Source organism: Oncorhynchus nerka, linkage group LG11 (genome assembly GCF_034236695.1).
Source record: "Oncorhynchus nerka isolate Pitt River linkage group LG11, Oner_Uvic_2.0, whole genome shotgun sequence".
Taxonomy (NCBI): Eukaryota; Metazoa; Chordata; class Actinopteri; order Salmoniformes; family Salmonidae; genus Oncorhynchus; species Oncorhynchus nerka.
Window position 1 is genome coordinate 16,004,489 of NC_088406.1, and position 12,984 is coordinate 16,017,472.

A 12,984-nucleotide genomic window follows, 5' to 3' on the forward strand; every position below is an offset into this window, starting at 1 on the left:
AACAGTTCAGACAGACAGACCAGTGGAACAGTTCAGACAGACAGACCAGTGGAACAGTTCAGACAGACAGACCAGTGGAACAGTTCAGACACACAGACCAGTGGAACAGTTCAGACACACAGACCAGTGGAACAGTTCAGAAATACAGACCAGTGGAACAGTTCAGACAGACAGACCAGTGGAACAGTTCAGACAGACAGACCAGTGGAACAGTTCAGACAGACCAGTGGAACAGTTCAGACAGACAGACCAGTGGAACAGTTCAGACAGACAGACCAGTGGAACAGTTCAGACAGACAGACCAGTGGAACAGTTCAGACAGACCAGTGGAACAGTTCAGACACACAGACCAGTGGAACAGTTCAGAAATACAGACCAGTGGAACAGTTCAGACAGACAGACCAGTGGAACAGTTCAGACAGACAGACCAGTGGAACAGTTCAGACAGACCAGTGGAACAGTTCAGACAGACAGACAGACCAGTGGAACAGTTCAGACAGACAGACAGACCAGTGGAACAGTTCAGACAGACCAGTGGAACAGTTCAGACAGACAGACAGACCAGTGGAACAGTTCAGACAGACCAGTGGAACAGTTTAGACAGACAGACCAGTGGAACAGTTTAGACAGACAGACCAGTGGAACAGTTTAGACAGACAGACCAGTGGAACAGTTTAGACAGACAGACCAGTGGAACAGTTTAGACAGACAGACCAGTGGAACAGTTTAGACAGACAGACCAGTGGAACAGTTTAGACAGACAGACCAGTGGAACAGTTTAGACAGACAGACCAGTGGAACAGTTCAGACAGACAGACCAGTGGAACAGTTCAGACAGACAGACCAGTGGAACAGTTCAGACAGACCAGTGGAACAGTTCAGACAGACAGACCAGTGGAACAGTTCAGACAGACAGACCAGTGGAACAGTTCAGACAGACAGACCAGTGGAACAGTTCAGACACACAGACCAGTGGAACAGTTCAGACAGACAGACCAGTTCAGACAGACAGACCAGTGGAAAAGTTCAGACAGACAGACCAGTGGAACAGTTCAGACAGACAGACCAGTGGAACAGTTCAGACAGACCAGTGGAACAGTTCAGACAGACCAGTGGAACAGTTCAGACAGACAGACCAGTGGAACAGTTCAGACAGACAGACCAGTGGAACAGTTCAGACAGACAGACCAGTGGAACAGTTCAGACAGACAGACCAGTGGAACAGTTCAGACAGACAGACCAGTGGAACAGTTCAGACAGACAGACCAGTGGAACAGTTCAGACAGACAGACCAGTGGAACAGTTCAGACAGACAGACCAGTGGAACAGTTCAGACAGACAGACCAGTGGAACAGTTCAGACAGACCAGTGGAACAGTTCAGACAGACAGACAGACAGACCAGTGGAACAGTTTAGACAGACAGACCAGTGGAACAGTGGAACAGTTTAGACAGACAGACCAGTGGAACAGTTCAGACACACAGACCAGTGGAACAGTTCAGACAGACAGACCAGTGGAACAGTTCAGACAGACAGACCAGTGGAACAGTTCAGACAGACAGAACAGTGGAACAGTTCAGACAGACAGACCAGTGGAACAGTTCAGACAGACAGACAGACCAGTGGAACAGTTCAGACAGACAGACCAGTGGAACAGTTCAGACAGACAGACCAGTGGAACAGTTCAGACAGACAGACCAGTGGAACAGTTCAGACAGACAGACCAGTGGAACAGTTCAGACAGACAGACCAGTGGAACAGTTCAGACAGACAGACCAGTGGAACAGTTCAGACAGACATACCAGTGGAACAGTTCAGACAGACATACCAGTGGAACAGTTCAGACAGACCAGTGGAACAGTTCAGACAGACAGACAGACCAGTGGAACAGTTCAGACAGACAGACCAGTGGAACAGTTCAGACAGACAGACCAGTGGAACAGTTCAGACAGACAGACCAGTGGAACCGTTCAGACAGACAGACCAGTGGAACAGTTCAGACAGAGCTATTTCTCTAAATGCTGCATCTGCAGGTTGAGGGAGTGAATTGAATCTCATGGAGGGAAAGAGAATGAGGACAGTGAATTTGTATCCCATCCTTTTAAGTAACCATTATCTAAACCCTCTACTTTGATGATTATGTCATTACAGGCTCTTTGATTTATATAAGACCCAGTGTCATGTACAGCATTCTTTTTGCATAGGCTACCCCTTTAAAATACATGCAGTCTTGATTCTGTCATACATTTTCAACTTTGATGTGTTGGTTTTGCATAAGTCATGGCAAAGACATTCTTTATCTTTTATCGAGTCATTTAGTAGTCTAGTACAAGCAGCCTATAGGCCAAGCCAGTGAGGTTAGTAAAGTAAGGTGGTCAGGTGTGTATAAACGATGTATGCCTGCCTCTGTCATCATAGCAAAGCTTTTGACGCCCTGATAATGCACGAGCAGGCTTCTAAGAGGCGATGCGGATGAATCCCGACAGATGGCTCCCGGTCCCGTTAACTCATCGCCGTTGCCGTCCCGGTGCGCGTGGATTCCCCGCATTGACTCGTGATGAGTTCAGCAGCAGAGGAGGCGCGCGGGGAGAAAAGAGGAGGGGGAAATAAGGGGGCCCGCGCGCGCCACACGGGTTTCAGCCGGTGACGTAGCTGCCTGTTAACTCACCAAGCGACATTACCGTATTTACATTTCTGTATCAGAGAACTCGCGAGGTGTAGGCCTGCTTCCTACCGGCATTTTATCTGTATGTTTCTAAAATATCCCTTATATACAGCGTATATACAGGATATATACAGCGTACGCGAATATCTGACAATGATCGTCCCACACCACTGATTCCCCCCTATTTAACCACCAATCTGGTAAGTGTATAAACTTTTATTTTATAATTTAGCTTGTTTCATGTTAAAGCCTCGTTTTGTCTTGTCTCTTCTGCTATTGGTTAGATAGCTTTTTGAACGTTTTATAGGTTCTATAAGGTATAGCTAGATTTGTACTTTAGAGCTGGTTCTTACAATGATGTTTCACTTCGGATTAAATTGAATCGGAGTTGTGGTGTTTTAATATCTTGCTATAGCATGCAACCCCATTTTGTTAATAGCCTATACTTTTGGAGATCTATAAGGATGGGAAGAATATGTCCCACTTTGTTTGGTTATATTCACTGAAACGATGTCACCACGAGTTAATGCTTGTGTTCAAGTTTATCCTAATGTCATACTTTTGTTTTGAAATCCATGTTTAGGATAGGCTATTGTAACATATTTTGGTGGTGTATGTGTGTTGTGTTGCTCTGTCTGAGTCTGTGGGATAGTAAAATGAAAGTAATTGGCGAATTTAGAGAGATGCATCTCCCTAGCCACAGAAGGCAATGCTGTTCCCTCGTCAGCAATGCTACAACGTCTCATGGCGAGTGGAAATATGGACAGCGCATGATGCCATGTCTTTATGACTCATGTGTCGCATATAGCCTAGATGAACTTGAGCAGTACCCAATGCCGGGCTATATCCATAATACATCATGAAAATGGTATAACCTGTTATTAGGGCACAATAAACATAGACGTTCATTGTTAAAAAGTTGTCAAAACTTAGAGGTTCTTCTGTCAATTTTTTTCAACTCGCTTCTAAAGTATCCGGATAGTCTGTGAGGGAAACGTTTTACGTGAGATGTGATCGTAAATATTTTAATTTGGTTTAAGGTCAGGGTTAGGCATAAAGTTAGCAGTGTGGTTAAGGTTTGGTTTGAAATTACATTTTAAGAAGAGAAATTATAGAAATAGGCGGGGTTTATTACTTTGTGGCTGTGGTAACTAGTGATGACCACAGTGGATAGACTATTTGATTCTTCAAAGTAGCCACCATTTGCCTTGATGGTAGCTTTGCACACTCTTGGCGTTCTCTCAACCAGCTTCACGAGGTAGTCACCTGGAATGCATTTAAATTAACAGGTGTGCCTTTATTTCCTTCTTAATGCGTTTGAGCGAATCAGTTGTGTTGTGACAAGGTAGGGGTGGTATACAGAAGATAGCCCTGTTTGGTAAAAGACCAAGTCCATATTATGGCAAGAACAGCTCAAATAAGCAAAGAGAAACGACAGTCCATCATTACTTTAAGACATGAAGGTCAGTTGATACGGAATATTTCAGGACTTTGAAAGTTTCTTCAAGTGCATTCGCGAAAACCATCAAGCTCTATGATGAAACTGTCTCTCATGAGGACCGCCACGGGAAAGGAAGTCCCAGAGTTCTCTGCTGCAGAGGATACGTTCATTAGCGTTAACTGCACCTTAGATTGCAGCCCAAATAAATGCTTCACAAAGATTAAGTAACAGACACATCTCAACATCAACTGTTCAGAGGAGACTGCGTGAATCAGGCCTTTATGGTCAATTTCTGCAACGAAACCACTACTAAAGCACACCAAAGAAGAGACTCGCTTTTGCCAAGAAACACAAGCAATGGACATTAGACAGGTGGAAATCTGTCCTTTGGTCTGATGAGTGCAAATGTGCGATTTTTGGTTACAACCGCCATGTCTTTGTGTGGTTCCCACCGTGAAGCATGGAGGAGGAAGTGTAATGGTATGGGGGTGCTTTGCTGGTGACACTGTCAGTGATTTATTTAGAATTCAAGACAATGACCAAAAACACACCTCCCGGCTGTGTAAGAGCTATTTGACCAAGAAGGAGAGTGATGGAGTGCTGCATCAGATGACCTGGCCTCCACAATCACCCAACCTCAACCCAATTGAGATGGTTTGGAATGAGTTGGACCGCAAAGTGAAGGAAAAGCAGCCAACAAGTGCTCAGCATATGTGGGAACTCCTTCAAGTCTGTTGGAAAAGCAATCCTCATGAAGCTGGTTGAGAGAATGCCAAGAGTGCAAAGCTGTCATCAAGGCAAAGGGTGTCTACTTTGAAGAATCTCAAATATATTTTGATTTGTTTAATACTTGTTTGGTTACTACATGACTCCATATGTGTTATTTCATAGTTTTGATGTCTTCACTATTCTACAATGTAGAAAATAGTAAAAATAAAGAAAAACCCAGCAATGAGTAGATGTGTCCAAACTTTTAACTGGTACTGTGTGTGTGTGTGTGTGTGTATATGTATGTATATGTATGTATATGTGTGTGTGTATATATATATATGTATGTGTTTGTGTGTGTGTGTATATGTGTGTATATATATATATTATACTGAACAAAAATATGAACGCAACATGTAAATTTTGGTTTCATAAGCTGAAATAAAAGATCCCAGAAATGTTCCATACCCACAAAAAGCTTATTTCTCTCAAATTCTGTGCAGGAATTTGTTTACATCCCAGTTAGTGAGCATTGCTCTTTTGCCAAGATAATCCATCCACCTGACAGGTGTGGCATATCAAGAAACTGATTAAACAGCATGACCATTACACATGTGCACCTTGTGCTGGGGACAATGAAAGTCCACTCTAAAATGTGCAGTTTTGTCTCACAACATAATGCCACAGTTGTCTCAAGTTTTGAGGTAGCGTGCAATTGGCATGCTGACTGCAGGAATGTCCACCAGAGCTGTTGCCAGATAATTTATGTTCCCTTGGTGGTGGGGTTATGGTATGGGCAGGCATAACCTACAGACAACAAACACAATTGCATTTTATCGATGGTACAGAGACACCGTGATGAGATCCTGAGGCCTATTGTCGTGCCATTCATCCACCACCATCACCTCCATGTTTCAGCATGATAATGCACGGCCCCATGTCGCAAGGATCTGTACACAATTCCTGGAAGCTGAAAATGTCCCAGTTCTTCCATGGCCTGCATACTCTTCAGCCATGTCACCCATTGTGTCTGTTTGGGATGCTCTGGATCGACGTGTACGACAGCGTGTTCCAGTTCCCGCCGATATCCAGCAACTTCGCACAGCCATTGAAGAGGAGTGGGACAACATTCCACAGGCCACAATCAACAGCCTGATCAACTCTATGCGAAGGAGATGCATTGCACTGCATGAGGCAAATAGTGGTCACACCAGATACTGACTGGTTTTCGGATCCACATCCCTAGCTTTTATTTTTAAGATACGTATCTGTGTCCCCAGTCATGTGAAATCCATAGATTCCGGCCAAATGAATTAATTTCAAATGACAGATTTCCTTATATGAACTGTAACTTAGGAAAAATCTTTGAAATTGTTGCATGTTGTGTTTCTATTTTTGTTCAGTGTATATCTATCATTGATAGGTTTAGGTTAGACTGAACTTGAATGACATGCCTGTGACTCCAACATATTTCAATGGAGTCTACTGTGGTACTACTATAGCCATCTGACATAACTTTGATACCGTAGATGTCTATAGAGCACACTATCAACGTCTTCACTTAACTTCTTATGGCTGGGGGCAGTATTGAGTAGCTTGGATGAATAAGGTGCCCAGAGTAAACTGCATGCTACTCATTCTCAGAAGCTAAGATATGCATATGATTATTCTATTTGGATAGGAAACACTCTGAAGTTTCAAAAACTGTTTGAATGTCTGTGAGTATAACAGAACTCATATGGCAAGCAAAAACCTGAGAAAAAAGTGGGAAATCTGAGGTTTGACATGTCTCTACGGACTGTAACGGAACCTTTTTACTTTTCGTCTGCTCGTGTGTCATGGATTTGGATTACTGGGCTGAACGCGCTAACAACAAGGAGGTATTTGGACATAAAGATGAACTTTATTGAACAAATCAAACATTTATTGTCGAACTGGGATTCCTGGGAGTGCATTCTGATGAAGATCATCAAAGGTAAGTGAATATTTATAATGCTATTTCTTACTTCTGTTGACGACACAACATGGCGGATACCTGTTTGGGTTGTTTTGGTCTCTGAGCGCCGTACCCAGATTTTTGCATGGTTTGCTTTTTCCGTAAAGTTTTTAAAAATCTGACACAGCGGTTGCATTAACTTCTTGACGCTACCCATGTCGCAGGATCATTTTAGTCAACAACCGCTGAATAGCATAGCGCAACAGTCAAATAATATTACAAAAAATATTCATATTCATGAAATCACAAGTGCAATATTGCAAAACACAGTTTAGCCTTTTGTTAATCCACCTGTCGTCTCAGATTTTGAAATTATGCTTTACAGCGAAAGCAATCCAAGCGTTTGTAAGTTTATCGATAGCCTAGCATAGTATTATGTACACTTAGTATCAGGAAGCTTGGTCACGAAAATCAGAAAAGCAATCAAATGAAACGTTTACCTTTGACCTTTGGATGTTTTCACTCACGAGACTCCCAGTTACACAACAAATGTTCCTTTTGTTCCATAAAGATTATTTTTATACCCAAAATACCTCCGTTTGTTTTTCGCGTTATGTTCAAAAATCCACAGGAAAGAGCGGTCACGACAACGCAGACGGAAATTCCAAATAGTCTTCATAATGTTCACAGAAACATGTCAAACGTTTTTTATAATCATTCCTCAGGTAGTTTTTAAAATATATATTTGATAATATATCAACCGAGTGTGTAGGTTTTTCAATTTCAGCGGGAGGAACAATGGCCGCTTTACTCTGTAGCGCAAAAACTCACTCTGAGAGCCCCCACCTATCCACTTATGCAATGTGATCTTTCACGCTCATTTTTCAAAATAAAAGCCTGAAACTATGTCTAAAGACTGTTGACACCTTAGGGAAGCCTGAGAAAAAGGAATCTGGTTGATATCCCTTTAAATGGAGGATAGCCATCACTTCCTGATTGGATTTTCCTCAGGGTTTCGCCTGCAATATCAGTTCTGTTATACTCACAGACAATATTTTGACAGTTCTGGAAACTTTAGAGTTTTCTTTCCTAATCTGTCAATTATATGCATATTCTTGCATCTGGTCCTGAGAAATAGGCCGTTTACTTTGGGAATGTTATTTTTCCAAACATAAAAATAGTGGCCCCTAGCTTCAAGAGGTTAAGGAGAAGTTTATCTAAAGTTCCATGTATAACACTTGTATTTTCATCAACATTTATGATGAGTATTTCTGTAAATTGATGTGGCTCTCTGCAAAATCGCCAGATGTTTTTGGAACTACTGAACATAACGCACCAAAGTATACTGAGATGTTTTTATATAAATATCGAACAAAACATACATGTATTGTGTAACATGAAGCCCTATGAGTGTCATCTGATGAAGATCATCGAAGGTTAGTGATTAATTCTATCTCTATTTCTGATTTTTGTGACTCCTCTCTTTGGCTGGAAAAATGTTTGTTTTTCTGTGACTTGGCTCTGACCTAACATAATCGTTTGTGGTGCTTTCGCCGTAAAGCCTATTTGAAATCAGACACTGTAGTGGAATTAACAAGAAGTGTATCTTTAAAATGGTGTGAAATGTTTGAGGAATTTTAATTGAGATTTCTGTTGTTTGAATTTGGCGCCCTGTACTTTCACTGGCTGTTGTCATATCAATCCCGTTATCCCAAAGAGTTTTTTAAGTGGAATTTGGTACAAGACACTATCTGGACCAGTGACACCAGCCCAAAGCAGTTGCAGAGAGAACAATTCAATGTTGTATCAACAATAAATAGCTTTCGTTGATTTAGTTTTTGATGCGTTGTTATTGTCTGCAGTGTTTTCCAGCAGTGAATAGCATCCTGTGGCGGACTGCACTAGCATCGAATAGTCCCCGCGATATGCAACTTTTCAGAGAAGTCAGAACCAATACACACAGTCAGTTAGGAAACACACACAGTCAGCTTACCGATCGTAGCAGCTGTACAGAGCCCATCTGTAAATAGCCCATCCAACTACCGAACTCATCCCCATATTGTTTTTATATACATTTTTGCTCTTTTGCACATCAGTATTTCTACTTGCACATCATCATCTGCACATCTATCACTCCGGTGTTAATTTGCTATATTGTAATTACTTCGCTACTATGGCCTATTTATTGCCTTACCTCCTTACGCAATTTGCACACACTGTATGTAGACATTTTTCTATTGTGTTATTGACTATGTTTGTTTATTCCATGTGTAACTCTGTGTTGTTGTTTGTGTCACACTGCTTTGCTTTATCTTGTCCAGGTCGCAGTTGTAAATGAGAACTTGTTCTCAACTGGCCTACCTGGTTAAATAAAGGTGGAATGAACTGACGGTTGGTCTCTGACACTATCCACAGGTGTGACCTACTAATTATGACTTAATTGTTCCATCATTGTAATGCCTTGCCTACTGGGTGTGTCAGGTCTATCTGTAATATCTACTGTATTTGTCTGTGTGTGTTTTGGCAAACCATGGATTGCCCCTGTGCAGAACTGTGAATCAATTTTATGGATGTCATTTAACTGGCCACAGACTGTAGCCAGCCAGTAATTTAGACATGCATTTCATTTCTCTTAAAACTATATTCTGTCATTGCCCACAAAAGGAAAACGGCCCAGCAGTGATTAAAGTGTTTGTGATGTCCCCGGAGGAGGACATACTGTATCAGCGTTAACCCTGCTGACACACAGACACGTGTACTATGGACAAACACACACACGCATGTACTATGGACACACACACACGTACTATGGACACAGACACACATGTACTATGGACACAGACACTGATGCTCCTGAAGCTTTCTCCAAGAGGAGGAGAGTCATGTTATCATGCAGGCCAAATTCTTGGCAGAAAGTTCCATTGTGAAGGGCCAAATTCCTGCTCGGTTAAATAAATAGGCGCCATCCCCACTGTAGCTGAGGAGAGGAGAGGGTCTTTCATAACTCACTCCTCTCTGTCCTTCCTTCCTTCCATCCGTCCGTCCTTCCTTCCTTCCTTCCTTCCTAGTGGCCTGGATATGTAATGTGTAGGGCTTTGTGACCCGACCAGGGAAACTCTGGGTTCTAAATGAGAGGGGTTCACCCAATACCTTCTGGTAGAGATGGCACGGCCTGGATATAGACGAGGTGTGTCTATGTGGGAGTGTATCCCCTTATTGGTTTGTCATTTCTTTGAGTGAATGTCTTGTCTCAGGGAGGAGGGAAAGAAGTGGAGTGGATAAGGAGTGAAAGGGAGAGGTTAAGAACAGTGGATAAGGAGTGAAAGGGAGAGGTTAAGAACAGTGGATAAGGAGAGAAAGGGAGAGGTTAAGAACAGTGGATAAGGAGTGAAAGGGAGAGGTTAAGAACAGTGGATAAGGAGTGAAAGGAAGAGGTTAAGAACAGTGGATAAGGAGTGAAAGGGAGAGGTTAAGAACAGTGGATAAGGAGTGAAAGGGAGAGGTTAAGAACAGTGGATAAGGAGTGAAAGGAAGAGGTTAAGAACAGTGGATAAGGAGTGAAAGGAAGAGGTTAAGAACAGTAGATACGGAGTGAAAGGAAGAGGTTAAGAACAGTAGATAAGGAGTGAAAGGGAGAGGTTAAGAACAGTGGATAAGGAGTGAAAGGGAGAGGTTAAGAACAGTGGATAAGGAGTGAAAGGAAGAGGTTAAGAACAGTGGATAAGGAGTGAAAGGGTGAGGTTAAGAACAGTGGATAAGGAGTGAAAGGAAGAGGTTAAGAACAGTGGATAATGAGTGAAAGGGAGAGGTTAAGAACAGTAGATAAGGAGTGAAAGGGAGAGGTTAAGAACAGTAGATAAGGAGTGAAAGGGAGAGGTTAAGAAAAGTGGATAAGGAGTGAAAGGAACAGGTTAAGAACAGTGGAGAAGGAGTGAAAGGAATGTCACCCAGCATGCCTCTACAGACCGACAGACAGACAAACAGGCAGACCTACAGGCAGACAGACAGAAAAGAGGAGACACCACAATCAAGCTCTTAAATGTCCCAGCTGATAGTGACTGTAACTGTGGTTACTCCAACAGCAACAGGAAGCTTACTGCAGCCTCTCACCTCTGAGGATTTGGGACAAGAGGAGGAAACCAACCTAAACTACACACATTACACTGTATTCACTGGGAACACACACACACACTGTACAAAGTCATACATGATCTATGGTAATAGTTAATGGGTCAGGTATATTCTTTGTAAGTTGTGGATCTTACTTTGACTCTCCTACACACCTTGGAAACGTTTAATGCCCGACTTTAAAACATTTTGGCCTGTGTGTGTGTGTAGGATACAGCGGTGTGGCTGGGCTGTTATGAAGCCGTCCGTCTGTCCTGCCGTACATACAGGAAATGGAGCAGTTGGGAACACATCCAGGCGGCCCGTGCCACTGCGATCCCCATCCCAATGTCAGCCAAGAATATCCCTGCCAAGGAAATTCCCACTTCAATCCAAAGTCTGAATTCGACCTGGGCCCAGTTCTCTGTACGCAGGGCTCAGGAACATTGTAATTGAAGGAGAGACTGCGACACGAGCTAGAGGGGGAACTATTTCAGACCTGGAACGCTATATCCTAGTCCAACTATTCCTGAGACACGAGCCAGATGGGAACTATTCCTGAGACACGAGCCAGATGGGAACTATTCCTGAGACACGAGCCAGATGGGACACTATTCCTGAGACACGAGCCAGATGGGGCACTATTCCTGAGACACGAGCCAAATGGTTGAACTATTCCTGAGACACGAGCCAGATGGGGAACTATTCCTGAGACACGAGCCAGATGGGAGACTATTCCTGAGACTGAGACACGAGCCAGATGGGGCACTATTCCTGAGACACGAGCCAGATGGAGAACTATTCCTGAGACTGAGACACGAGCCAGATGGGGGACTATTCCTGAGACACGAGCCAGAGGGGAACTATTCCTGAGACACGAGCCAGATGGGGGACTATTCCTGAGACACGAGCCAGATGGGGGACTATTCCTGAGACACGAGCCAGAGGGGAACTATTCCTGAGACTGAGACACGAGCCAGATGGGGAACTATTCCTGAGACACGAGCCAGAGGGGAACTATTCCTGAGACTGAGACACAAGCCAGATGGGGACCTATTCCTGAGACACGAGCCAGATGGGGCACTATTCCTGAGACACGAGCCAGATGGGAAACTATTCCTGAGACACGAGCCAGATGGGAAACTATTCCTGAGTCACGAGCCAGATGGGGAACTATTCCTGAGACACGAGCCAGATAGGGCACTATTCCTGAGACACGAGCCAGATGGGGAACTATTCCTGAGACACGAGCCAGATGGGGCACTATTCCTGAGACACGAGCCAGATGGGGCACTATTCCTGAGACACGAGCCAGATGGGGCACTATTCCTGAGACACGAGCCAGATGGGGAACTATTACTGAGACACGAGCCAGATGGGGAACTATTCCTGAGACACGAGCCAGATGGGGAACTATTACTGAGACACGAGCCAGATGGGGAACTATTACTGAGACACGAGCCAGATGGGGTCTATTCCTGAGACACGAGCCAGATGGGGTCTATTCCTGAGACACAAGCCAGATGGGAAACCATTCCAGAGACTGTGAGACACGAGCCAGATGGGGGGCCATTCCAGAGACTCTGAGACACGAGCCAGATGGGCAACCATTCCAGAGACTGTGAGACACGAGCCAGATGGGGTCTATTCCTGAGACACAAGCCAGATGGGGGACCATTCCAGAGACTGAGACACACGAGCCAGATGGGGAACCATTCCAGAGACTGTGAGACACGAGCCAGATGGGGGGCCATTCCAAAGAATCAGAGACACGAGCCAGATGGGGAACCATTCCAGAGACTGTGAGACACGAGCCAGATGGGGGGCCATTCCAGAGACTGTGAGACACGAGCCAGATGGGAAACCATTCCAGAGACTGTGAGACACGAGCCAGATGGGGGGCCATTCCAGAGACTGTGAGACACGAGCCAGATGGGGGGCCATTCCAGAGACTGTGAGACAGGAGCCAGATGGGGGGCCATTCCAGAGACTGTGAGACACGAGCCAGATGGGGAACCATTCCCGAACCCGGAGAGCTGTATCTCAGTGATCTCGGTTTTAGACACGCAGCGGAATTACAAGTTTCAGGAGATGCTCAGAAACACGGCATTGGAATTAGGTTCTCTA

The 12,984-nt window shown here is 44.1% G+C and overlaps 1 pseudogene; it reads left to right on the top strand.

The window, feature by feature from the left end:
• Positions 1 to 2,621: 2,621 nt before the first annotated feature.
• Positions 2,622 to 12,984, top strand: part of LOC115126940 (tumor necrosis factor receptor superfamily member 19L-like) — a 106,840-nt pseudogene continuing 96,477 nt past the window's right edge.